General features: G+C 41.4%; 1 long non-coding RNA gene across 3 annotated transcripts in view; it reads left to right on the top strand.

Annotated features, from left to right (window-relative positions):
- Positions 1 to 26,624, top strand: part of LOC118969190 (uncharacterized) — a 115,114-nt gene that overhangs the window by 61,556 nt on the left and 26,934 nt on the right. The window contains exon 3 of one of the 3 annotated variants that reach the window (XR_012133236.1): positions 15,784 to 15,930. The exons of the other annotated variants lie outside the window; for them this stretch is intronic. This is a non-coding gene — a long non-coding RNA (uncharacterized lncRNA). The remainder of the gene's footprint in view (positions 1 to 15,783; positions 15,931 to 26,624) is intronic. 3 annotated transcript variants of the gene reach the window in all.

Below are 26,624 nucleotides of genomic sequence, written 5' to 3'. Positions count from 1 at the left end.
TTCCCTCTCTCATTGTTGCTGTTGTTGTTTTGGTTTGGAGAGTGCTTTTTGGAAGTCTTAAAGGGGCAGGACAGGTCACTTAGACCAGAGGCAGGGAATCTGGGGATCTCTGGGCACCCTAACCCCCTGGGCAGCAGGGGGCACAGAGACCCCTTACGGAGATAAATAGCCTCCTAGCCGCTCCCCCTCCAAACGGGGCTCCACCATTTTGGAGGAACAGCCCCAGCCAGACCAAGCCCACAGCAACAGTGGAGATAAACCCCAAAGCAACTGGGCAGGAAGCAGAAGCCCTGTCTGCGCACAGCTGCCCAGAACAAGCAACTAGAGGTCGCTATTCTCCCAGGAAAAGGCTACAAACCAACAAGAAGGGAAGCTCTTTCAGCGGTCACTTGTACCAGCTCTGCAAACTCTCTCTATCACCATGAAAAGGCAAAACTACAGGCAGACAAAGATCACAGAGACAACACCTGAGAAGGAGACAGACCTAACTAGTCCTCCTGAAAAAGAATTCAAAATAAAAATCATGAACATGCTGACAGAGATGCAGAGAAAAATGCAAGAGCAATGGGATGAGATGCAGAGAAAAATGCAAGAGCAGTGGGATGAAGTCCGGAAGGAGATCACAGATGTCAGGAAAGAGATCACAGAAGTGAAACAACCCCTGGAAGGATTTATAAGCAGAATGGATAAGATGCAAGAGGCCATTGAAGGAATAGAAGCCAGAGAACAGGAACGTATAGAAGCTGACATAGAGAGAGATAAAAGGATCTCCAGGAATGAAACAACACTAAGAGAAATATGTGACCAATACAAAAGGAATAACATTCGTATTATAGGGATACCAGAAGAGGAAGAAAGAGGAAAAGGGATAGAAAGTGTCTTTGAAGAAATAATTGCTGAAAACTTCCCCAAACTGGGGGAGGAAATAATCGAACAGACCATGGAATTATACAGAACCCCCAACAGAAAGGATCCAAGGAGGACAACACCAAGACACATAGTAATTAAAATGGCAAGATCAAGGACAAGGAAAGAGTTTTAAAGGCAGCTAGAGAGAAAAAGGTCACCTATAAAGGAAAACCAATCAGGCTAACATCAGACTTCTCAACAGAAACCCTACAGGCCAGAAGAGAATGGCATGATATACTTAATGCAATGAAACAGAAGGGCCTTGAACCAAGGATACTGTATCCAGCACGACTATCATTTAAATATGATGGTGGGATTAAACAATTCCCAGACAAGCAAAAGCTGAGGGAATTTGCTTCCCACAAACCACCTCTACAGGGCATCCTACAGGGACTGCTCTAGATGGGAGCACCCCTAAAAAGAGCACAGAACAAAACACACAACATATGAAGAATGGAGGAGGAGGAATAAGAAGGGAGAGAAGAAAAGAATCTCCAGACAGTGTATATAACAGCTCAATAAGCGAGCTAAGTTAGGCAGTAAGATACTAAAGAAGCTAACCTTGAAACTTTGGTAACCACGAATCTAAAGCCTGAAATGGCAATAAGTACATATCTCTCAATAGTCACCCTAAATGTAAATGGACTTAATGCACCAATTAAAAGACATAGAGTAATAGAATGGATAAAAAAGCAAGACCCATCTATATGCTGCTTACAAGAAACTCACCTTAAACCCAAAGATAAGCATACACTAAAAGTCAAGGGATGGAAAAACATATTTCAGGCAAACAACAGTGAGAAGAAAGCAGGGGTTGCAGTACTAATATCAGACAAAATAGACTTCAAAACAAAGAAAGTAACAAGAGATAAAGAAGGCCACTACATAATGATAAAGGGCTCAGTCCTACAAGAGGATATAACCATTCTAAATATATATGCACCCAATACAGGAGCACCAGCATATGTGAAGCAAATACTAACAGAACTAAAGAGGGAAATAGACTGCAATGCATTCATTGTAGGAGACTTCAACACACCACTCACCCCAAAGGATAGATCCACCGGGCAGAAAATAAGTAAAGACACACAGGCACTGAACAACACACTAGAACAGATGGACCTAATAGACATCTATAGAACTCTACATCCAAAAGCAACAGGATATACATTCTTCTCAAGTGCACATGGAACATTCTCCAGAATAGACCACATACTAGCTCACAAAAAGAGCCTCAGTAAATTCCAAAATATTGAAATTCTACCAACCAATTTTTCAGACCACAAAGGTATGAAAGTAGAAATAAATTCTACAAAGAAAACAAAAAGGCTCACAAACACATGGAGGCTTAACAACATGCTACTAAATAATCAATGGATCAATGAACAAATCAAAATAGAGATCAAGGAATATATAGAAACAAATGACAACAACAACACTAAGCCCCAACTTCTGTGGGATGCAGCGAAAGCAGTCTTAAGAGGAAAGTATATAGCAATCCAGGCACACTTGAAGAAGGAAGAACAATCCCAAATGAATAGTCTAACATCACAATTATTAAAACTGGAAAAAGAAGAACAAAGGAGGCCTAAAGTCAGCAGAAGGAGGGACATAATAAAGATCAGAGAAGAAATAAACAAAATTGAGAAGAATAAAACAATAGCAAAAATCAACGAAACCAAGAGCTGGTTCTTTGAGAAAATAAACAAAATAGATAAGCCTCTAGCCCAACTTATTAAGAGAAAAAGAGAGTCAACACAAATCAACATAATCAAAAATGAGAATGGAAAAATCACGACAGACTCCACAGAAATACAAAGAATTATTAAAGACTACTATGAAAACCTATATGCCAACAAGCTGGAAAACCTAGAAGAAATGGACAACTTCCTAGAAAAATACAACCTCCCAAGACTGACCAAGGAAGAAACACAAAAGTTAAACAAACCAATTACAAGCAAAGAAATTGAAACAGTAATCAAAAAACTACCCAAGAACAAAACCCCAGGGCCGGACGGATTTACCTTGGAATTTTATCAGACACACAGAGAAGACATAATACCCATTCTCCTTAAAGTGTTCCACAAAACAGAAGAAGAGGGAATACTCCCAAACTCATTCTATGAGGCCAACATCACCCTAATACCAAAACCAGGCAAAGACCTCACCAAAAAAGAAAATTACAGACCAATATCCCTGATGAATGTAGATGCAAAAATACTCAATAAAATATTAGCAAACAGAATTCAACAGTATATCAAAAGGATCATACACCATGACCAAGTGGGGTTCATCCCAGGGATGCAAGGATGGTACAATATTCGAAAATCCATCAACATCATCCACCACATCAACAAAAAGAAAGACAAAAACCACATGATCATCTCCATAGATGCTGAAAAAGCATTTGACAAAATTCAACATCCATTCATGATAAAAACTCTCAGCAAAATGGGAATAGAAGGCAAGTACCTCAACATAATAAAGGCCATATATGATAAACCCACAGCCAGCATTATACTGAACAGCGAGAAGCTGAAAGCATTTCCTCTGAGATCGGGAACCAGACAGGGATGCCCACTCTCCCCACTGTTATTTAACATAGTACTGGAGGTCCTAGCCACGGCAATCAGACAAAACAAAGAAATACAAGGAATCCAGATTGGTAAAGAAGTTAAACTGTCACTATTTGCAGATGATATGATACTGTACATAAAAAACCCTAAAGATTCCACTCCAAAACTACTAGAACTGATATCGGAATACAGCAAAGTTGCAGGATACAAAATTAACACACAGAAATCTGTAGCTTTCCTATACACTAACAATGAATCAATAGAAAGAGAAATCAGGAAAACAATTCCATTCACCATTGCATCAAAAAGAATAAAATACCTAGGAATAAACCTAACCAAAGAAGTGAAAGACTTATACTCTGAAAACTACAAGTCACTCTTAAGAGAAATTAAAGGGGACACTATTAAATGGAAACTCATCCCATGCTCATGGCTAGGAAGAATTAATATCGTCAAAATGGCCATCCTGCCCAAAGCAATATACAGATTTGATGCAATCCCTCTCAAATTACCACCAACATTCTTCAATGAATTGGAACAAATAATTCAAAAATTCATATGGAAACACCAAAGACCCCGAATAGCCAAAGCAATCCTGAAAAAGAAGAATAAAGTAGGGGGGATCTCACTCCCCAACTTCAAGCTCTACTACAAAGCCATAGTAATCAAGACAATTTGGTACTGGCACAAGAACAGAGCCACAGACCAGTGGAACAGATTAGAGACCCCAGAAATTAACCCAAACATATATGGTCAATTAATATTTGATAAAGGAGCCATGGACATACAATGGCAAAATGACAGTCTCTTCAACAGATGGTGCTAGCAAAACTGGACAGCTACATGTAGGAGAATGAAACTGGACCATTGTCTAACCCCATATACAAAGGTAAACTCAAAATGGATCAAAGACCTGAATGTAAGTCATGAAACCATTAAACTCTTGGAAAAAAACATAGGCAAAAACCTCTTAGACATAAACATGAGTGATCTCTTCTTGAACATATCTCCCCGGGCAAGGAAAACAACAGCAAAAATGAGCAAGTGGGACTACATCAAGCTGAAAAGCTTCTGTACAGCGAAAGACACCATCAATAGAACAAAAAGGAACCCTACAGTATGGGAGAATATATTTGAAAATGACAGATCCGATAAAGGCTTGACGTCCAGAATATATAAAGAGCTCACACGCCTCAACAAACAAAAAACAAATAACCCAATTAAAAAATGGGCAGAGGAACTGAACAGACAGTTCTCCAAAAAAGAAATACAGATGGCCAAGAGACACATGAAAAGATGCTCCACATCGCTAATTATCAGAGAAATGCAAATTAAAACTACAATGAGGTATCACCTCACACCAGTAAGGATAGCTGCCATCCAAAAGACAAACAACAACAAATGTTGGCGAGGCTGTGGAGAAAGGGGAACCCTCCTACACTGCTGGTGGGAATGTAAATTAGTTCAACCATTGTGGAAAGCAGTATGGAGGTGCATCAAAATGCTCAAAACAGACCTACCATTTGACCCAGGAATTCCACTCCTAGGAATTTACCCTAAGAACGCAGCATCCCAGTTTGAGAAAGACAGATGCACTCCTATGTTTATCGCAGCACTATTTACAATAGCCAAGAATTGGAAGCAACCTAAATGTCCATCGGTAGATGAATGGATAAAGAAGATGTGGTACATATACACAATGGAATACTACTCAGCCATAAGAAGTGGAAAAATCCAACCATTTGCAGCAACATGGATGGAGCTGGAGAGTATTATGCTCTGTGAAATAAGCCAAGCGGAGAAAGAGAAATACCAAATGATTTCACTCATCTGAGGAGTATAGGAACAAAGGAAAAACTGAAGGAACAAAACAGCAGCAGAATTACAGAACCCAAAAATGGACTAACAGGTACCAAAGGGAAAGGAACTGGGGAGGATGGGTGGGCAGGGAGGGATAAGGGGGGGGAAGAAGAAAGGGGGTATTAAGATTATCATGCATGGGGGAAGGGAGAAAGGGGAGGGTGGGCTGCACAACACAGAGAGGACAAGTAGTGACTCTACAACATTTTGCTAAGCTGAGGGACAGTAACCGTAATGTGGTTGTTAGGGGGGACCTGATATAGGGGAGAGCATAGTAAACATAGTATTCTTCATGTAAGTGTAGATTAAAAATTAAAAAAAAAAAAAAAAAGAAAGAAAGAAAGAAAAGGGGGATTACTCCTTAACAGGATAAAACTATTGGTAAATCAAAGATCAATGCATGCTTTAAATATCCTTAATGTTGATCACTTAAAGGGTGTCAGATGATCAGCTATGGAGGTACTCTTTTCTGATAATATTCCTTTCTCTTAATTAAAAAAAAAAAAAAAAAAAGCAGTTACTGTGTGCTGACCTCCAATGAGTTCTGCACAGTGGTATAGAGGGCATGTCAAAGTGTGGGCAAAGGGTCTGTTTGTTTCTATGCAGAAGATCAAGGCCTAGCTTGGATACCCAGAAAATGAACTAAGATACGATATGAGGAGGAGCTTCCGGCATCAGCACTCTCTGGAGGACTTGTGCCGGGGGATGATCATCAAAAAGCCTCCACAGGGATCCGGACGATGCTGCGGTTGTGGCTGCATCCAGCCCACCGTCTCCTGGACTTGCCATAGGAATGAGGAGGGAGATGTCTAGGCTGGCATGTGCATACAGTGAGACAACGAATTTGACCGGATCTGTACTGTTGGAACTCAACCAGGAGTTGGGAGGGGTGCAAGTTGTAGCACTCCAAAATCTCATGACTATAGACTATCTATGGTTAAAAGAACATATGGGATGTGAACAGATCCCAGAAATGGGCTGCTTTAATTTGTCTGATGGTTCAAGTACAGTTGGACAATATCCATCATATTATAGATAAATTTTCACAAATACCTAGGGTGCCTAAATGGTTTTCTTGGCTTCACTGGAGATGGATGGTAATTATAGATTTGCTTTGTTTATGTCACCGTATTCCTATTATGTTAATATGTGTGTGCAAATTAGTTAGTAGTTTAAAACCCATACATACTTAAGGTACTCTACAAGAAGATATGTCAAAGAAATAATCAATCCTCCCATGTTACCTTCATATGCTACATCTATAGCTTTTCTTCTTCCTTCCTAATTACAACCCTTAAATAGAATTCGTGCCTCATATCGAATTTACCGAGTATCATAATTCCTCCAGGAGGTAAAGATACCTCGAGACAAGTGCTGGGCATAGAAGTCACAGGGCATACATCTGCAAAGAAGTAAAAAGCTAACCTTTGCAAACAATATGGCTTCTCTCTCACTTACCAACTTTACATTTCCCTGTATGGCCCTGGAAGATGACTGGTTAGCCAGAGACAGGTAAGATTCCTCAAGGGAGGAACAACCTAAGACAGGCACAGTCGCAGGGGGGCCATCAGGTGAGAATTTGGGGATCAACAGAGGTGAGGCTCAGAACCTCACCCCCCCTGCTTTGAGAGAAATCTTCTGCATCCGTGGATGTCTTGCTGCCCTTGTCTAGCCTGGATTAATACTTAGTCCATAGGCACACACCTGATCATCTGATCATCTACATTTGCCTTCTTACAGCACTAAACTATGTTTTCTACCTTTATCTTGCATCTACCTACCACTTCAGCATTTTATTAAAAATAAAAATAATAATAATAATAGGAGAAATGTGGGATCAACATATAAATCAAGTACAAAAATCAAACGAATATTCATATTTGACCTGATTGTTTATAGGTCATATTGCATGATCAAAACCGAAAGTTTCTGTGATGAATGCCCTTGTACTGTTCACCATGTAAGAGTTTATTCACTATGTAAGAATTCGTTCACCATGTAAGAACTTGTTCGTTATGCTTCAGAAGATTGGAGACTGATGAGAATTAGGCTTAAGATGGATTAATGATTGTACATTGAGCGTTGACCCCCCTATACTGAATTTTATTGTTGTTAACAACCATTTGATCAATAAATATGAGAGATGCCCTCTCAAAAAAAAAAATACAGTCTAAAAATTCACAAAATAAACAACACAAAAACAAACCTTAATGTAAACTATGGACTTGGGTTAATAATGTATCATTATTGGCTCATCAACTGTAACAAATATACCATATAATTGCAAAATGTTACTACTTGTTAAAACTGGGGATCAGGAGTTTATGGGAACTCTGTACCGACTGCTCAATGTTTCCACAAACCTAAAACTGTCCAAAAAATAAAGTCCATTAATTAAAAAAAAAAAAACAAAAAAAACAAAAAAAAAAAACAAAACCCTCCAATCTAATGTACCCAAGAGTGCAAATAAACTGTCTGTAGTGGATACAGTTAAGGAGAAAATGATTTCTTAATATTTTGCAGCTTCACAGCAGACAGAAGGAAAAGAATTTAAAATTTTTCTTAGTGGGGGAAAATGTATACCATTCTTATCAGAATGCTGCCCTAATTGAGGTTTAGGATTGATTGCTTGGTCGTTGAGACCCTGCTCTGCTTTGGAGAACTACAGACAATGTCTCTATCCTGCACACATGGAACAGATGATGAAGCTTGTAGCTAGGCTTCATCAGACACACTGTTCGTATCATGAAAGGTAGACTCAGTACCACATCTTGGAAAGATTTGGGGCAATTCTTGTTAGAACTTGCATATGAGGAAGCTGTCTGAACCTGTTTTCACTGTGTCCCGTATCTGGAGGAGAAAGGGGCACTGTGGAATTCTGAGGGTTTAAATAAGGCCTAAGACTTGACTCTGCTCCACGTTTAAATTAGGTCTACTAGGTTTTTATTTCCTATAAATGGTCTCAACACTTTTGCCAAAAATCCAGGTGCATGCTTGAGGAACAGCTATTTTTTTCAGTGTTGCTTAACAGTCCCTGTGGGAAAGAGAATGTATGACTGGGGACTCAGATTAGACGGAATGTTGCATTAACGTTGGCCAGGAATCCTGCCCAACACTTAGCTCCGAGGACTAGGACAGGTGGTTTCACACAGGCAACTCAGCCGGCTCATTGCTGAAGAACTGAAACTCTAAAGCTTCTGGCTGACTGAGCTGTTGCAAATGGCTTCTTTTCTTCTCACCTTGCTCTATAGTTCACAGAGTTGCAAAGTCTTACTGTCCTGTAGGGTCCAGGGATGCTAACGTTAATTAGTTAATTAGGGAGGGTCTGCCAGAATCATTGCATATGATTGTGCAGGTTGAACAGGGCACAGCTCCAGAGGGGTGTTTGTCTTGTCAGTGGGTTTCAGCCCTGGACAAGTTCACTATGGGTTCAGTGTGACCAAAGAAATGACAGTAGAATGTTCTTGGGTGAAAGGATTATTCCCAATTTTATTTCCACAATGGCAGGTCAGTCACTAAAATCCTGTCCACTCAGAGCAAGTCTGCATGCAGCAAGCCGGTCTCTGCCTCTGGGCCCCTCTGCCTGCACAGCTGTCCTCTGGGCCTCTCTGTCTGCACAGCCATCCCAGTCCTCATCCTCAGCGCTGCCACCACTCCAGCTTCTGCTCTGCTCTCCTGCAGTCTTGCAGCTGTGCCACCATGCCACCCAGCATTGGGCAGGGCTCTTTATATAGAGTCAATAATGACATATTGCCCACACATGTGTAGTGAGCTAGCCAACCAGGGCCAGGTGAGAATCCTGGCCACAGGGACCTTCATTTTATCTACACTGTTGTTCCTGTAACTTCAGTATGTTTGGTGCTCCTGGAGTCGAGCACAGCAGAACTGCATAGAAGCCCTAGTATCTGCTTGAAATGCAGAGTGGCAGGGGTTTGGGGAAAATTCTAGGAATTGTAATTTATTTCTCTTTTTCACAGCTGGTTCCCAGAAACCTTGATCAATCAGCAACAGTACGGTCCTGGCTCAGGGCCAGGCTGCTGAGATTCTGCAAGGTTCCTCACAACTTTTCCTTGGTGAATCAGTACCCTGGAGGAGTTGGATGGCTAAGGCTCCTAAACTACTAGTTGACTGAGTAAGAGTGGAGGATGAGGCCAGCTTGAGATCTGTGATCAGAGCTGGCCTGAGGCAAGGCTGCCCTGGGACTGGTTTGCTTCCAATAGCTTTCCACCTGCTTTTTCAAACAGGGTTCTTCAGGTTAGAAGAGATAGAAAACCATTTTAAATGGCTTAAGTAAAAGTAAGATCTATTGGCTCAGTTTACTTAAATGTAGGAGTATGGCTAGCTTCAGGGGCTCAAATAATATTATCAGAATCTTGTATTTCTCTCTTCTCACCTCCTCTGTTCTCCATCCATCTCTCAGTTCTACTTTCCTCTGTGTTGGCCTTGTTCCTAGGCCTGTCTTCTGCTTCTGCTAGTCTCTAGCATCTCCAGGCTTAAATCCTACAAGTGTAGTAATTCACTTGTAAGGGAACCCAAAAGCTCTAAGAAAAAACCACCAAAAAAACAACTCATACCAAATCAAATGTAAAAAAACAGCAAAGGATTGTGTCTCCATGGTCTGGTTTGGGTTATAGGCTCATCAGTGAATCAATTGCTATAGCCAAGGAAATGGAATCCTTTGACTGACTAGGCCTGGGTCATGTGTCCATATGGTGGTTAGGGAATGTTCATTTGTGGATTAAATGAAGGTTCCTGTGGCCAGGATTCTCACCTGGCCCTGGATGGCTAGCTCACTACACACCTGTGAGCAATGCATTGTTATTGACTCTATATAAAGAGCCCTGCCCAGCACTCTGCTTGACGTGGTGTTATGGCTGTGAGGATGCAGGAGAGCAGAGCAGAGGACAAGGACTGGGCCCAGAGGCAGACACTGGCTTGCTGCATGCAGACTTGCTCTGAGTGGACAGGATTTTAGTGACTGACCTGCCACTGTGGAAATAAAGTTGGGTATAACCTTTTCACCCCAAGAACATTCTACTGTCGTTTCTTTGGTTACATTATATGCACAGTGAACCTGCCTGAGGCTGAAAGCCATTGGCAAAACACCATCTCCAACCAAGTAGATTCTGAGGGATTGAGGAGTTTTCTCTGAAGAAAAATAAAGGTTATCACTAGAAGGAGGAGGAATGTATGTGTGAGTGCCAAAACACGAGTCATCAAATCAGGCCTTTTCATCTTTTCCTTCCTGCGTCTATCATACAGGGACAGTGACCCTCTTCCCTGTGGCCTCTACTTATCTGTGCCTTTTCTGAGATATATTGTTTTGGGGTAACCTCACCATTCATTAAACTGGCTTTTACCAAAATGTTTAAATGCCTTGCAAATGCCAAACCTAAACAAACGTGTTTCTGCCTCTAACTTACCTGATCTTTCTATAATATTTCATACTATTGACATCTGTCTCTGCTTAAAATTGTCTCCTCTGTTGATTTTTATGTGTGTGCACTATCCTTCTCTTCCTACCTCCCTGATTCTCATAAATCTCGTTCAATGGCAGTGCACTAAGCTAATTCACAGATGTGTTCTGTTAAATCACTACATTTTCTTAGCCTTACTTCTTTGATAGTCCTTAGATTAGCACCTGTCTGTCTCTACAACTGTTTCACTCAGAGCCTCATCATCTCACCTGTTGCCATCCTTCTACTAGCTCTCTTCCTTCCAGTTTACGCTTCTCTAATCTATCCATGCAGCTGTTTCCAGGTCCTCTCAGTTCCCTGTTTGAATCCCCTCTGTTGTTTCCCACTTGCCTGTTATTAGTAGTAACAGGACCTCCATTGATTGTTCCTTGTCCTCTCATCTCATTTCTTCCTTCCATCTGGATTTCATCACTTCACACATCTTCTAGATCCCATCACACAGTGCATGTTTCGGTCCTACATGCTTTTGCACATGATCTTCACTTTGCCTTAGATGCCCTTCTCCCACTTATTTGCCTGGGAGTTTCCTACTGTTCTTTCAAACCTTCAGACACTATCTTCTCTTGGAAACTTTCTTCTACACCCTTATTACTGGACTGGGCAGAATAAATCACATAATATTCTGTATTAATTTGTACACACTTCACTGTATGCAGTATCCTGTATTTTAATTACTTACTTACATATATGTCTTTTTAAAAAAATAGACTGAATACCTTTGGGTTGGACCTGCGTTTGGTGAGAGCCTGAATCAATTTCCAGCGCTCAGTACTGACAGACAAATAGCTGCTTCACAGGCTCTGTTGTCTTTCTGGCTGCTGAAGGCATTTGAGTTTCTGTTCAAACTTTAAATAAACTATGAGGATATAAACTTCTTGAAGTAGTAGCCTGTGTTTTATTCACTATGCTTATCAGATAGTAGTAAGTTCTCAGTGAATAAATTGATGAATGAATAGATGAATGAATCCATTTGGTTGTCCAGAAGCACCCCAACTTTCATATATAGTCTTTTGTCACTCTAGCCACTTGGAGCACCAAGAGAGAAGTTAGGGGGGCATCCTTTAGTAATCTCATCTCTAAGAGGCAAAACCTTGGACCAGAAAACAAGTTTTTTGATGACTCAGGCTAGGCTCATTCCTACCACAACACTTGAACTCAGTCAGTCATTCATCATATCTTGGTGAGATTTTGGAGGCTTTTGCTTTTAGTACTGTCAGAATTTTCAACATTGTAGACTAGCAGTCGTTTATATATAAACCTCAAGAAAACTGATCCAGGCAGATGGGCAAACAAGCTCCAGAAGCCGCATGGGCTGGGAGTGCCTCTTTATACTTTTCACACTGTTGGGAATGAAAGAAAATGCATAGGGAGAGAGGGAGAGAGAAACATGGGAAGAAAGATGTGAGAGAAAAGAGTAACAGAAACCATAGGAAACACTTTCTTCCTTTCTCTTTCTAGCACACCTCTCCCAGGATCTCCTAAGGCCTTTCTGGACTTGTTCCATAGTTTGTAATTTCCTTTCCTTTGTTTCCACACACCCATTGAATCTGTGCCTTTTGTTGTTAGCCTCCTGAAGTATTCTGTGAAGGTGCAAAGTATATAAACCACTGTCACAAAAGAGCACCATCTGTGGGGGAACATTTGTATTTTGTGGGACCTTCTGTTTGATGAGTCCAGTAGGAGCTGGGGGTTCCATCTCCAACTGTGCAAACTGTAAAGGCTGGAATTTTTTGACCCTTGGCTACTAGGACGCAACCTGAATTCAAGCCTGTCAGACAATCTCACGCTGAATTTTCTATCTAGAGTGACTGTCCCAAAGAAGCAAGGACAATTTTGAGCTCATCCCACTGCCAGCCTTTGGGTTGGACCTGCGTAGTGCTGATGCTGGGTGTTGTTGGTGTTTGCAGGCTTCCATTTTATTCCTAATTGTTGCACCCATTCTTGAAATACATGTCCAATAAAGTGGGTGCCTTGATCACTCTCAGTCACCTGCAGTCAGCTGTAGGCTGCAAAGAGATGCTCTAGAGACCTTTTGGTCATTTGGTGATCTGCACGATGTGCAGGAAAAGCAATGAACAAACCAGTAACTGTGTCCACACAAGTAATGGCATACCAATATCCTTCTGATATGGGCAGAGGCACATTATAGTCTATCTGCCACCTGACAAGGGGTATCGGCCCCTTTACTATTATCCCATGTTGCTGCGGGACTCGGTGTAAGTACCTCTTAGAGCACACAAGGCACTCCTTCTGGGCTCTGCTGACCTCTTCAAAGGTCAATGGCAAACCCCATTGATGGCTATAGCCCACATTTTCTTTTGTCCCATGTACAACAAACACTAATGTAACCATTGGGCCACATCAGAGGCAGGCTTTCCTTCTAGCCAATGCACCTGGGCCAATGTGTTTGCTTCATCATTCCCTGGGGATGCCAAAGGCAAATGGCCAATCACATGACTGTAACAGTCTTAGTCTGGCCAGAGGCCCATATGTCTTGCCACAACTCTTGCTCCCAAAGGGGTCAGTGACCAGCCACCCAGTTGGTGTGGTATTGTGTTGGTAGCCACAGGGTCAAGCCCTAATAGACAACCCAACTCTCAGTACAGACAACTATAGGAGAGGGCTCCTGGGTGATCATGAGCTCTGCTGCCCACAACTCAGCCCATTGGCTACTCTTCTCTTCTCCATCCTCCATTCATATTGTCTCAGTCTTAGGATGGAAAGCCACAGCCCTCCACTTTGGGGGCTTCCTATGACTGGAGACATCTATATACCAAACATCTTTAGGTATAGGGTCCTTTCCCTCCTGATAAGGACTCTTGGCTACCAGTAGCTCAAAAGCAAGTTCTTCTTGTTTTCCACTGGTATATGTCACTATCCCCACTAAGCGATGGACTTCTCTACTTAAGGGGCTAGTAGAGAGGGCACTATGCTGCTGTAAATATGTCCCCCATTTGGTGTCTGTGTAGGCATCTGTGCCATGCCTCTCCATGGCCTTTGGGTCCTGTCTTGCACCCACCTTGCACTCACCTTGTGATGGGATAGGTGGTTATTACCTTGGTCAGAGCTGTTCCAGTGATGGGCTCCATAGCCAGGAAGGCATGGTACCCAGCAGCCAGTTGCTTCTCTATCAAGATGTACCAGACCTCTGCTTCTTTCTTTCCATAGTTGTGCCCAGAATCCAATAGGTTGTTGTGTCTGTTCAAGCTGCTGCCAAAGGCCCCATCCATAACCATCTTCAGTTACATGAACCTCTAGCTCACAAGAACTTGGTGAATCCATTACACTCAAGGCCTGTGTGGCCTTGACTGCTTGCTTAGCAGCAGTAAAAGCAGCTGCACATCTCATCCCAGTCCCACCTGATGCCCTTTCATACCAACTGGTATAAGGGCTTCAGAATTTGTGGCAAGTGCGGGGTAAACAGTCTTCAGTAGCCCAAAAGACACAAAAACTCTTGTAATACTGCCACAGTGGTAGGGGTAGGGAAAGCCTGGACCTTGTGTATGACTGCTTTAGGAATAACTTTAGTTTTACCTGAGCAGACAACCCCCAAGAATTTTACAGACAAACCAGGTCTCTGAACGTTGGTGCTATTCACAGTCCACCCAAACAGAGATGGGGGAGCTGTATGGAGCACCAGATTTCTCATTCCTATGGTGAACAGCTCCTCATCAGGACCCTGGGGGTTCATATTATGGATGATATTTTTCATGCCCAGCTCCTGTAACAACTGCTGGAGCTCAGCATACATCTTCCAGCTAGTGGGTAAGTATGGTAAATCACCCTGATTAGGCCAAACTGCCCTGATGGCTGCTGTCAGCCAATCCAGAAACACCTGATTCCCTGAAGTGTGATGGGCACTTTGCAACCACTGCTGGAGGGAGGGATGAATTGTCAGGGAAGCCAGTCTACCCATATCAGAGCCCACCATGACAATGTTTTCTACCCCCATATCCAAGAGATGCAAAAGCCACATAGGCAGAGGTTCTGGTGGCTTCTGTCGAAACTGGATGCTCATGTCCACCAGCTCATTCTGGGTATAGGGGTGAAGCATGGAGTGCTCCACAACCCGGGGAGTGAGTGGCTCCTCCCCCTGAGGAGCCCATGGTGATTGTATTTTTATTTTCTTAATTACAACTGGCGGGCCTTTAATACAGGAGAGGCTGGTGCCTGGGGCGTTGATCTCGGCTACAGAGCAGCCCTTGGCCACACCCCCAATCCTCTCCCAACATCTCCACCATTTCTAGGGCTCAAGGTATGGCTCTTTCCTGCACCTCCCCCATGGCCTCCTGCAACATGGATTCTCCAGCTGCCTTGCTACTAATGTATTTTCCAGGAGTGCAACCTGTGTTCTCAGTAACTGTCTCTCTTTCTTAAGAGCATCCCAGCTCCTCCAAGTGATGCTGAAGTTTGTCTCTCTCTCCTGATGAAGTCTCTCTCTCTCCTCTATAACCCTCTCTTGGGGAAAAGGCATCCCACAATCCCAGCTGCTACAGGGCCGCTCAGGGCCTCTAAGCAGTCTTCTATCTCAAAGAGGGCTAATTCTGAAGCTTCTGGTGTCCCCCCCTCCCCCAATTCTGGGGCAGGCCCCACCCCTCTAGGAGGTGCTTTACCCTAGACCAGTTCCCCAGTAGGGGCTCCCCAATTGGAAGCCCCACAGATAGGGGGCTCCCACGTGAAGCTGCACCCTCTACTGCTGCAGCCACTCAGGCCTCCCCACCATCCACAGGGGTGCTTCTGGGCGTCTTCCCTCCATCTCTAGAGGCAGCCTGCTCAAGGGTTGCACCCATGTAGACAGATTTCAGGTTCAGAGGTCCTGTTGATTACTCTCAGATGTAATCCAGGGAAAAGGCCTGGGGCAAAGCATCTTTGAAACTGAAATCAGTCAAAGGGAGCAATTAAGTGGGAAAACCTGTTTATTGCCTACATACAGTTGTCCACTTCTCTCCCGTGTCTTGCAGGACCTGGCTGCAGAAAAAGGATCCCACCCCGCCGCTCTGGTGTAGATATGCCCTCACTCACCCTTGTAATTACCTGTTGATATGGAGATAGACTATTTCTCTCCACCCCTTGGAATCCCTATTGATCTGGAGATGAACTAAGGCCAGGTGAGAGATTCTGGAAATGCTGCAATTTTACCCACAGGACCATTCTCTTTTTTTAAGAATGAGTCTGACTAGAGGATTATTGGTTTTTGCTTATCTTTTCAAAGAAGTAATTTTAGTTTCCTAAATCTTCCGTATTTTTTTTCAGTCTCTATTTTAATTAATTTCTGCTCTGATCTTTATTATTCCCTTGCTTCTACTAACTTTGGACTTTGTTGGTTCTCCTTTTTCTAGTTCCTTTAGTTGTAAAGTTAGGTTGTTCATTTGGGATTTTTCTTATCTCTTGAGGAAGGCCTGTATTGCTATGAAGTTACTTCTTAGAACTGCTTTTGCTATGTCCCACAGATTCTGGAAAGTCATGTTTCCATTTTCATTTGTCTAAAGGTAATTTTTCATTTCCTTTTTAATTTTTTTTGTTGACCTATTTTCTATTTAGGCTCTATTTGTTTGTGGCTTCTTGTAATTTATTTCTAGTTTCATACCATTGTGGTCATACTGAAAAAATGCATGATTTCAGGCTTCTTAAATTTACTGAGATCTGTTCTGTGGCTTAATGCAATCTATCCTGGAGGATGTCCCGTGTGCATTTGAGAAGAATGTGTACTATGCAGTTTTGGGATGAAATTTTTTGTACATATCTTTTAAGTCTATCTGGTCTAATGTGTCATTTAAGGCCAATGTTTCCATATTGATTTTATGTCTGGATGTTCTATCCGTTAATATAAGTCAGGTGTTAAAGTCCACTACTATTATTGTATTACTGTCTATTTCTCCCTTTATGTCTATTAATATTTGTTTTATATATTTAGGTCCTCCTATATTAGGTGCATAATTATTTATAAATATTATATTCTCTTCTTGGATTAACTGTTTTATCATTATGTAATGCTCTTTGTCTTTTATTGCAGTAAAAGACTCTTCCTTTAAGAGTCTCCCTAAATTTTTCCATTTTAATTGTGGTATGCTTTAAGGTTTATTATGTCTGATATGAGTATGGATACTCTAGCTTTCTTTTCATTTCCATTTGCATGGAATATCTATTTTTTCTCTTCACTTTCATCTGTGTGTGTCTTTAGATCTGAAGTGAGTCTCCGTAGGAAGCATATAGATGGGTCTTTCTTTTTTATTCATTCAGCCACCCTGTGTCTTTTGATTGGAGCATTTAGTTCATTTACTTTTAAAGTAGTTATTGATAATTATATACTCATTGCCATTTTAAAAATTGTTTTCTGGTTGTTTTGTAGTTCTGTTTCTTTCTTCTCTTGGGTTATTCCTTTGTGGCTTGATGGTTTTCTTTAGTGTTATGTTTACATTCCTTTCTCTTTATCTATTTTATTGTCTCTATTGGAATTTTTGGTTTGTGATTACTATGAGGTTTATACACACACACACACACTCACACACACATATTGATCTATATATATAGCAATCTTCATAAAGTTAGTAATCACTTAAGTTCAAATACATTCTAAACTCACTACATTTCTACTCCCCACGGTTACTTTTTATGTTTTTGGGTTCATATTTTACATCTTTTAATTTTGTGTATCCCTTAATTGCTTATTATAGTTACAGTTGACTACTATTTTTGTCTTAGTCTTTTTACTAGCTTTTTAAGTGGATGATTCACTGCTTTTACTATATGTTTGCCTTTACCAGTGAGATTTTTCCTTCCATATATTTTATTTCTAGCAATGGCCTTTTCTTTTCTGCTTAAAGAAGACCCTTAACATTTCTTGTAAGGTTGGTTAGTGGTGATGAACTACTTTTATTTTTTCTTCTCTGGGAAACTCTTTATTTCCCTTTACTTCTGAACTACCTTGTTAGGTAGTATGTTCTTGGTTCTAAGTTTTCCCTCTCAGCACTTTAAATATACCCTGTCACTCTTTTCTGGCCTGAAAAGTTTCTGCTGAAAAATCAGCTGATAGTTTTATGGGGTTTCCCTTGTATGTGGCTATTTTTTTTTCTTGCTTCCTTTAAGAGTCTTTCTTTAAATTTTTCCATTTTAATTGTGGTATGTCTTGGTGTGTATCTCTGAGCCATCTTGTTTGGTACTCTCTGTGCTTTCTGGACCTGGATATCTGTCTCCTTTCCAAGGTTAGGGAAATTTTCAGTCATTATTTCTTCAAATAAGTTTCTACCCCCTTTTCTCTCTTTTCTCCTTCTGGGACCACTATAATACAAATATTAGTATGCTTGACATTGTCCCATAGGTTCCTTAAACTATCTTCATTTAATCTTTTTTTCTTGTGTTGTTCTGATTGAGTGAGTTCCATTATTCTGTTTCTGGTATCACTGATCTGTTCTTCTGTATCATCTAGTCTGCTGCTGATTCCCTCTAGTGTATTTTTAATTTCAGCTATTGTATTCTTTGGGTCTGATTGGTTCTTTTGTATATTTCCTAATGCATTGTTGTAGTTCTCACTGTATTTCTCCAGTCTTCTCCTGAGTTTGGTGGGCATCTTTATGACTATTATTTTTGAAGTCTCTATCAGATAAATTACTTACCTATGTTTTATCAGGTCCCCTCCCCCCACTCCCCACCCCCACCCTCCTGCCACCACTCACATAAACATCCCTGGCTTTATCTTGTTCTTTTGTTTGCAACATATTCCTCTCTCTCCTCATTTTGTTTAACTTTGTTTCTATAAATTAGTCAAAACAGCTCCCTCTCCTAGTCTTGAAGAAGTGGCTTTGTGGAAGACATCCTCTGTGTAAATTGCATGTGCTTCGTGGCTTTAGCAGACTGGCTGGTGCTGGACTGGGCGTGGGGTGTGTTGGGGTACATTGCAACTGCTCTAGCAGTAGGGGTCCTGGGTATGCTCTACCCACCCTGGTGGTACAGTTGGAGGTGGAGTGGGCATGGGGTGGGAGAGTCTGGGGTGCACCATGCTGGGCTTCCCTACCACTGGAGCTGGAGTGGGCACAGGCTGGGAGATCCCAAGTTACATCACACTGGGGCTTCCTTGGCAATATGGCTGGAGCTAGAGTGGGCATGGGCTGGGGGGCACTGGGGCACTCCATACTGTGGCTGCTCAGTGGTATGGCTAGAGTTGGAGTGGGCACAGTCCAAGGAGTCCTGGGTGCACTGCATCAGGGCTGCACTGGCAAGGTAGTTGGATCAAGGATGGGCTGGTTATGTCCGAGAATGTGACAAGTCAGGGCTGCCTTGGCTAGAGCTGGAGTGGGTCTGGGCCTCCCTTGGGAGGATGGCTGGAGCAGCAGTGGGCTAGGGGTGGTTCCAGGGTATGCTGTGCTGTGGCTGTCTTGGTGGGACAGCTGGAGCTGTGGTGGGTACAGTCGGGGGGGGGGGTTCTGGGGTGCACCATACTGGGGGGATGTCTAGAGCTGGTATGGACTGGGGTCCTAGGGTCATACTGGGGCAGCCCCACTATGCCAGTTGAAGTGCCTAGACCCTGTTCCCATCTGCACTATCAAGAATGAGAGTGAATGTAAAATATGGTGCTCACCAGCACTTCTGATCCTGGAGAGAGTCCCATTAGTTCTCTGCTAGTTGGGCTGCTGCTCTAAAGTTGGTAAGTGGATTTTCTTTACCTACGGTCTAGTTGTTCTTTAAACTGTTGTTTTTTCACAATGGCCCAGGGCAGGTGAATCTGTGTAAGGGTCTCTTAAGTGATATCCCTGACCACTGTAAGTTGCTGTGTTGGGAGTAGGGTTCCTGTGATTACAGTGTCTCTGTATCTCTATGTGGTTTCTCTATTGTTTGTTGTGCAAAAGCTGTTCAATCAGCCTTTAGTTCTTCTTTAGAAGGAATTGCTGTATATTAGGTATAGATTCAGTGTGTCTGTGGGAGGGGGTGAGTTCAGGATCTTCCTATGCCACCGTCTTGGATCACCTCTCATCCCCTTTTTTGAAGTAATTTAATTTCTCTGTAAACAGTGTGAAACATATGTCTTTTATACAAGTAGTTTCAGAACAATTATAATGGGGCACATTTAAATATAAAGAATGTCTTTTACTCACCATCCACTTGTTTCCTGTTCCCCACATATCCGTTTTGTTACTATCCAAGCATGCTGTGTTCCTACTACAGCACAAGGAACCTTTAAAATTATTCATTTGCTATGTCTTCACAGGTGTTCAGTCTGAGTCTGAAGGTCTGTAGTAATTTAATTCCTGGTTAAAACTCTGTCTGTGATTAAAATAATAATACCATTACTGGAGAAGGATTTTTACATATATATTGAGTCCTCAAATACCCTTGCAAGGTAGGTCAGAGCATCAGGATTTGAACCCATGTCTGTTACACTGGGAAGCCTATAACTGTTTCACTTCACACTGCCTCTACTTGCTTGATGTCTTCAGGAGAATTTTTTTTTTGAGACATAATTGACATATAACATTGTATTAGTTTGAGGTGTACAACATACTGATTCAATATTTGTATAGATTGTGAAATGATCACAATAAGTCTAGTTAACATCTGTCATCATCCATAGTTACAGATTTTTTTCTTGTGAAGAGAACTTTTAAGATTTTCTTTCTTATCAACTTTCAAAGATGAAATTCTGTATTATTAACTCTAGTTTCCATGCTGTAAAATAGATCCTCAGGACTTATATATTTTATAACTTGAAGTATACCTTTTGACCATCTTCACTCATTTTTGTCCACCTCCACCTTTGGCAACCAGCAATCTGTGAGTTCAGTTTTTCTTTTATTCCACATATAAGTGAAGTCATATGGTATTTGTCTTTCTTTTTTCTGACTTACTTCATTTAGCATAATGCCCTCAAGATCCATCCATGTTGTCACAATTGGCAGGATTTCTTCCTTTTTTATGGCTGAATAGTATCCCTTTGTATCTACATGTCATATCATCTTTATCTATTCATCCATCAGTGGACATTTAGGTGGCTTTTATATCTTAGCTATTATAAATAATGCTGCAGTGAATATGGGAATATAGGTATCTTTTTGAGTTAGTTTTTGTTTTCCTCAGGTAAATATACAGAAGTGGAATTGCTGGATCATATGGTAGTTCTATCTTTAATTTTTTTGAGGAATTTCCATACTCTTGTCCAAAGTGGCTATACCAATTTATATTCCCACCAATAGGGCATAAGGGTTCTCTTTTCTCAATAATCTTGCCAACTTTAGTTATTTCTTGTCTTCTTGATAATAGCTATTTTAACAGTGATATCTCATTGTGGTTTTGATTTGCATTTCCCTGATGACTAGTAATGCTGAGGACCTTTTCATATGCCTTCTCTGGAAAAATGGCTGTTCAAAATCTCTGCCCATTTTATTATCTGATTGTTTGGGTTTTTCGCTATTGAGTTATATGAGTTCTGTATATATTTCGGATATTAATCAGATTATGATTTGCAAATATTTTCTCCCACTCATTAGGTTGCCTTTTCATCATTTCCTTTGCTGTGCAGAGACCTCTATGACAACAGGACAATTCCCTTTAACCAGTACTTAATCACTCTGTTATTTTTAAACAGACTTAAACCAAAAAACAAGGAAAATTTACAGCACCTGGAAGCTAGAGAGTGGGGAGAGAATAAACTTTAGAGCCTAATGTCTCTTCTTGCTCCTATTGACTACATAGTAGCAAAGAAATAAAGGCAACAAAGCACTGAAATTAAGAATGCCTTGTCCCTTGGCCAAGATGACAGACACTTGTGAAAAGCAAATAGGCTTTGAATAATTTCTAATAAAGCCACCATTCAGTGTTAATGCAGTACCATTAAAACAACTTGTGTTGTTGAGGTACCTTGAGCTTGGCAGAGGACTTGTGTCTGAAACAGTGGTGCCTTTAAGATGCTCCTAGTGTAAAAGCTGCCACTTTTGAAGGTATAGTAGAGATAGGCCCAAGCTACAGAGAAAGTATTTGACAAGAATCTTGAATCCAGTTTCCTGATTTGCCTCTTGTCCCAACCAGGTGCCTGTTTGTCAACCTCAGCTTTGCCTCTAGGTTATTGCTTTCAAAAGCTTCCCAGTGTCATGAGAATACCAAATTGCCAGTCCTGATGGTGGCCTGGACTTTGCTGCCTTTTTTGTGAGATGGTCTCTCATATGTACCTGTACCTCTGTATGCTCCTGGCTTGGACTTCTGCCCAGTATGTACATGGAAGAAGCAGCTCCCCATTTTAATACCCTATTTGATTTTTGTAGGGAGTTCACTCTCATTTATGAGTTGGTAAGCTTTGGTTACCACTCTCATTTATGAGTTGGTTAATATTATTTTGGATGATGAAGAGGTAGATAAATCATCTAAGAATCAAAATCTTTTTGTATTAATCTGTTGGCATAATTGTGGGCCCAACTCATAAAACTTATGGACACAAGTTTCCCATGACTCAGCCTCCACTCCTTACTCCAGATACACACATTTTATACCTTTGCAAACAGAAACAAAAAAAAATACTTCTCTTTTCTCGAGGAGCAAAGGAAGTGGATTTGGAGAAACAGGAATGAGATTGGAGACGATTGTGTTAAGGGGACCTTCTTGCTTTAGAAAAGGAGTTAATGACTGTCTAGAGAGAGGTGCGGGAGCATGGTGGAGGTGGGTGGTTTTCCAACATGATGCTCGTTTTTCATCTCTGGGCTGGGCATGGAGGCCCCTTTGTTTAGGGGCAAAGGTGGGAGAAAGGGGGCTGCTTGGAGGCAGTGGGGGTGGAGCTGGGACTACAAGACTCCCCAAGTGGAAGTCCCCTGGTCTCTGAAGCAGCATGTAACATTCTAGAGCATGAAGGATACTGTGACAGGCCTCCAACCTACACCACTGCTCACAAAGGGCCCAAGTGAAGCGTTTTCCTCTGTTTTACCTCTCGGCATAATACATGAATAATGAAAAGCAGGTAGCATTTATGGAGCACTTTAGTCTGTGCTAAATACTTTTTGAAGTGGTTTATGTGGATGATCTCATTTCCACCATTTTGGGTTGATAAAACTATCATGCGCATTTTCCAGATGAGGAAATATAGAGGTTAAGTAAGGGGCCCGAGGTCAAATAACAAGCACAGCATAAAATCATATGTGTACATGGAACTGCTCTGCATGTCCTGAATATCTAAAATTTGGAAACTAGTCTCTTCTTTGTCTGAGTAGTCATTGACTAGACTCCTATCTAGAAGGCTGTGCAGAGCAGGCTTTACACTGAGCTCAAGTGCCTGTTGTGAGCCACATGGAGTCTTGAGTGGCATTCAGGGCTCTTCACGGTGAGTTCCTCTTTCTATCCTTGCTTCCTCTTCTTTTTCCTCAGGTTCTGACCAGAACAAACTTTGTCCAGTCTTCGAGGATGCCTTTATCCTTAGAGGCTCTTTGTTCCTTTTGCCTAAGCCTCTTTCTTCATGTGTTAAAATTTTCCTACTCATTTCTTAAGTCCCAACTCAAATGCTGCTCTTTCACCAAGCTTTCCTTCATTTGGCTGGTGTTTGAATGCCTAGTTAAGTGCAAGACTGTCTGCTGGGCCTTCTCCAGGTCATTTTGTCAAGCGTAATCCTGAAATCATGATTATAATGATATAGTAATACTATAGTATTACAATAGTCATAACAGCAGCAGCCAACACATGTAGCATTCACTGTATGTTAGGACTGTAAATGTGCTTTATACACACTTAATACACAGCATTCCCCATATTGTCTTATGTTCTATTTAAGAACATGTCTTGGTTTTCTGACAAAATTAGAGCTTTTTGAGTCCGTGGGTCCTGGCTTTTGTTCATTTTTATTTTTAATAAATAGCTATATCTGGGACATACATAGATGTCTAAGACAGTGACTTGGACATAGTATGAACTAAATAAATAGCATTAGAGTTGAATTTGATATATACTCATACTTGTATATACCCATACCACATTTTTATCCCTCATATAAATTTCCAGCTTCTTCTGAAAAATCAAAAGAGCTGACATTTCTGGGCCTGCATTCCTGCATTGTAATGTTTTCTTAGAACTAACCAACCACTGTGTTTTTAGTTAGGGTATGTGAAGTTTCCCACAGTCCCTACTACCCTATCCCTTGCCCCAGGTCCCATAGTATCTGATTTTGTACCTTTGTGAAGCCAAAGGAGAATTTAGATTACAGTTACAGGTTGACTTCTCCAGGGTAGGAAGCACTGCAGCCTTTATACAATGAAGCCACTTGGGCAGTCTGAGTAGCTCTTTTTTGTCACTTGCCACCAGCAAGATTTGTGTTTCAGCCAGAAAGATGGCTCATTTTTCTGGCACCAGTTTAATGGCTGTGCTGTTTGGGTGATTCAAAGAGTCATTTGAAGATCTGATGCTGTGACACAGACCAAATAACTTTAACCACCTTCCTATCACATGACCTTAGCACAAGATGGAAAAACACTGTGATGGTTCCTGACATCTCTACTGAAGCTCTCATAAAATGCTGTGAAGGGGGCGTTGAGTTAGGACGCTTTTCTAAGGATTCTTCACTGGTGGGGTGGAAGCAGAGCAACCCTCAAAGGCAAAGTGAACTCTTTCTGACACTTCATGATGAGTCACTGAAGATGTTGCTGTTTTTCCTGACATTGACAGATATAATCCTAAACCATACTGTTCGTGCTTCCCTCCATCCCTCATTTATTTACTCAAATGTTTGAGTGCCTATTAGTAACAGACCTTGTGCTCAATGCTTAGGATATAGGATATGTATAGTGTATATTGTCATTGAACTAAAGAATATGCTTAGTAATATAGTTTGTTTACATTCTGGATCAAGTTTCTTATCTCATTGCCGACAGGCAAGGAATAATTCTCAGATTAAGACCAGTCCATGGATTAGACTTTATCACTGGTCTGCAACATAGTGAGGGAGAATAAGATGGCATGAGATGTGACTGTAGAGGTAGGCAGGAGCCATATTGGCCCAAATGCACAAGTGAAGATGAACTCTTCACTAGAATGTGGTAAAATTTGAGTTAAAAAGCCAAGTAACTCCTTCAAACCCTTGAGAGTTTCAGCATTTGAAATAGAGAACAACCAACCTGCACTGTGGTGGGATGCTGGTGGTCCTTCAGACTGACTCAGGAATTAAACTCTGCTTATGCACACCAGATTCCGAGTGTGTAGTTAAAAATCACACTTCAATACATTTGTATAGCATGATCCAGGTATGTGTTCATTCTACAAATGCCAAGGGCCAGTAACAGAGGTTGAAGACTGGTGGCCCATAGGCTTTTGTTTGATTCACACGGTGTTACTGAGAAGAAAACCAAATTAATTGCCAGCATTTAAAAAACTTGAAAATCTGGCATGCTAGGCTTATATTCTCTTTGGGAAGGGAATGTGCTTACCCAGTACCCACCATCCCTTAATGTCTTCTGCCTGACTTGTATATTAATTGTGGGTTATGCTGTAGTAACAAATGAATGAAAAGTTTCAATGGCTTACTGGAAAGGTAAAATTACAAGTCCATTGTGGTTTTGTTCCACATCATTTTTCACTCCAGTATCAGGCCAGGGAGCAGTCTGTCTATGGAGCATCACTGGTACTAAAGTAGAAGGAAAGAGAGCATGAAGAAAAATGTACTAGCTCTTAAAGCATCTGCACTTCTTTCATTGGCCAAGGCAAGTTGCACTGTGACTGCAGACGGGCTGAGAAAGTGTAATCCACTTGCAGGGGGAGGCAACCAATAGTATGTACAATATAGTCTACCACAACCCTTTTGCCTAATTTAATGGGCCTGCCTGTCGTCCATAGATATTTGAGAATATGACCACTTTGGCCTGTGGGAACTTGAATATTCAAAGTCTGATCATAGGCAAATACATGAGTTACTCTAAAGTTTACCATGGCTACAGCTGTCACGCCATGTCTATATTCCTTCTCTTCCTTTCCCATCCCTTTCCCCCTCCCCTCCTTTCTCATCCCCTCCACTCTCCTCCCTTCTCGCCCGCTCCTCTTTCCTTCCCTTTCCCTTCCCATCTATATGCCCGTGAATGGGTTAAGATTTCACAGGCTTTTCCTTAGATACCCTTTACTTCTTACTTTAGATTCTACCCAGGCAAGGCGCACTGACCATGATCACAGTGTTAGTGAATCAGGCTGTGAGGCAGCAATGACTCTGTTCTTTTCTGCACCCAAGCACTGACCTCCAGCGGGCGAGGTGTGCACCCAGACTGAGCCATCAATGTGTTATGCAGCATAGCTGAAGTCTAGTGGGATTTAGCCATAGAGAATTAGTAAACGATTAGACATGTGAAAATGAGTGTTTATTACACACCCTTTGGGCACCCAGCTCTGCTCTTGGGACTATGAAAACATAGCCCTTGTTCTTGAAGAGCAAGAAGATATTCAGAGAAACCATCAAGAATATAGACTTAAGTGCTCAATTGTATGATACTCACTTGATTTACCTGAGTTACCAGTGTGGCTTTGGCATCAGCAGAGGAGTCTTTGTGAAGAAGTCAGAATTATGATGGACTTGATGTATGGAAAGTAAAGTACATTATGCTTGTGTTCAAGGTTTCAACTCGTGTTACCTAAATCCAGAATCTTTGGAAGTGAGATGAGCAAAGTTTTCTATTAAAATTGACATTTTTGTCAGGCCTTGAGTCTCAATTGTGAACCATAGGTGTGATATGAAAGTGTAATCGCTGCACTCAGCAGCCCCAGGGCTATTCCCTTCCATCCTCTCTTGTCTTCCTTGGTTCTCAGCATGCATTACTTATGTGCTGCAGTAGTTTATTTTTCAAAAGTCATTTTAGGGTTT

The sequence above is a fragment of the Manis javanica genome, chromosome 7 (genome assembly GCF_040802235.1).
Source record: "Manis javanica isolate MJ-LG chromosome 7, MJ_LKY, whole genome shotgun sequence".
NCBI classification, from domain to species: Eukaryota; Metazoa; Chordata; class Mammalia; order Pholidota; family Manidae; genus Manis; species Manis javanica.
The sequence above is the reverse complement of the archived record's forward strand: the minus strand, read 5'-3'. Positions and strand labels throughout refer to the sequence as shown.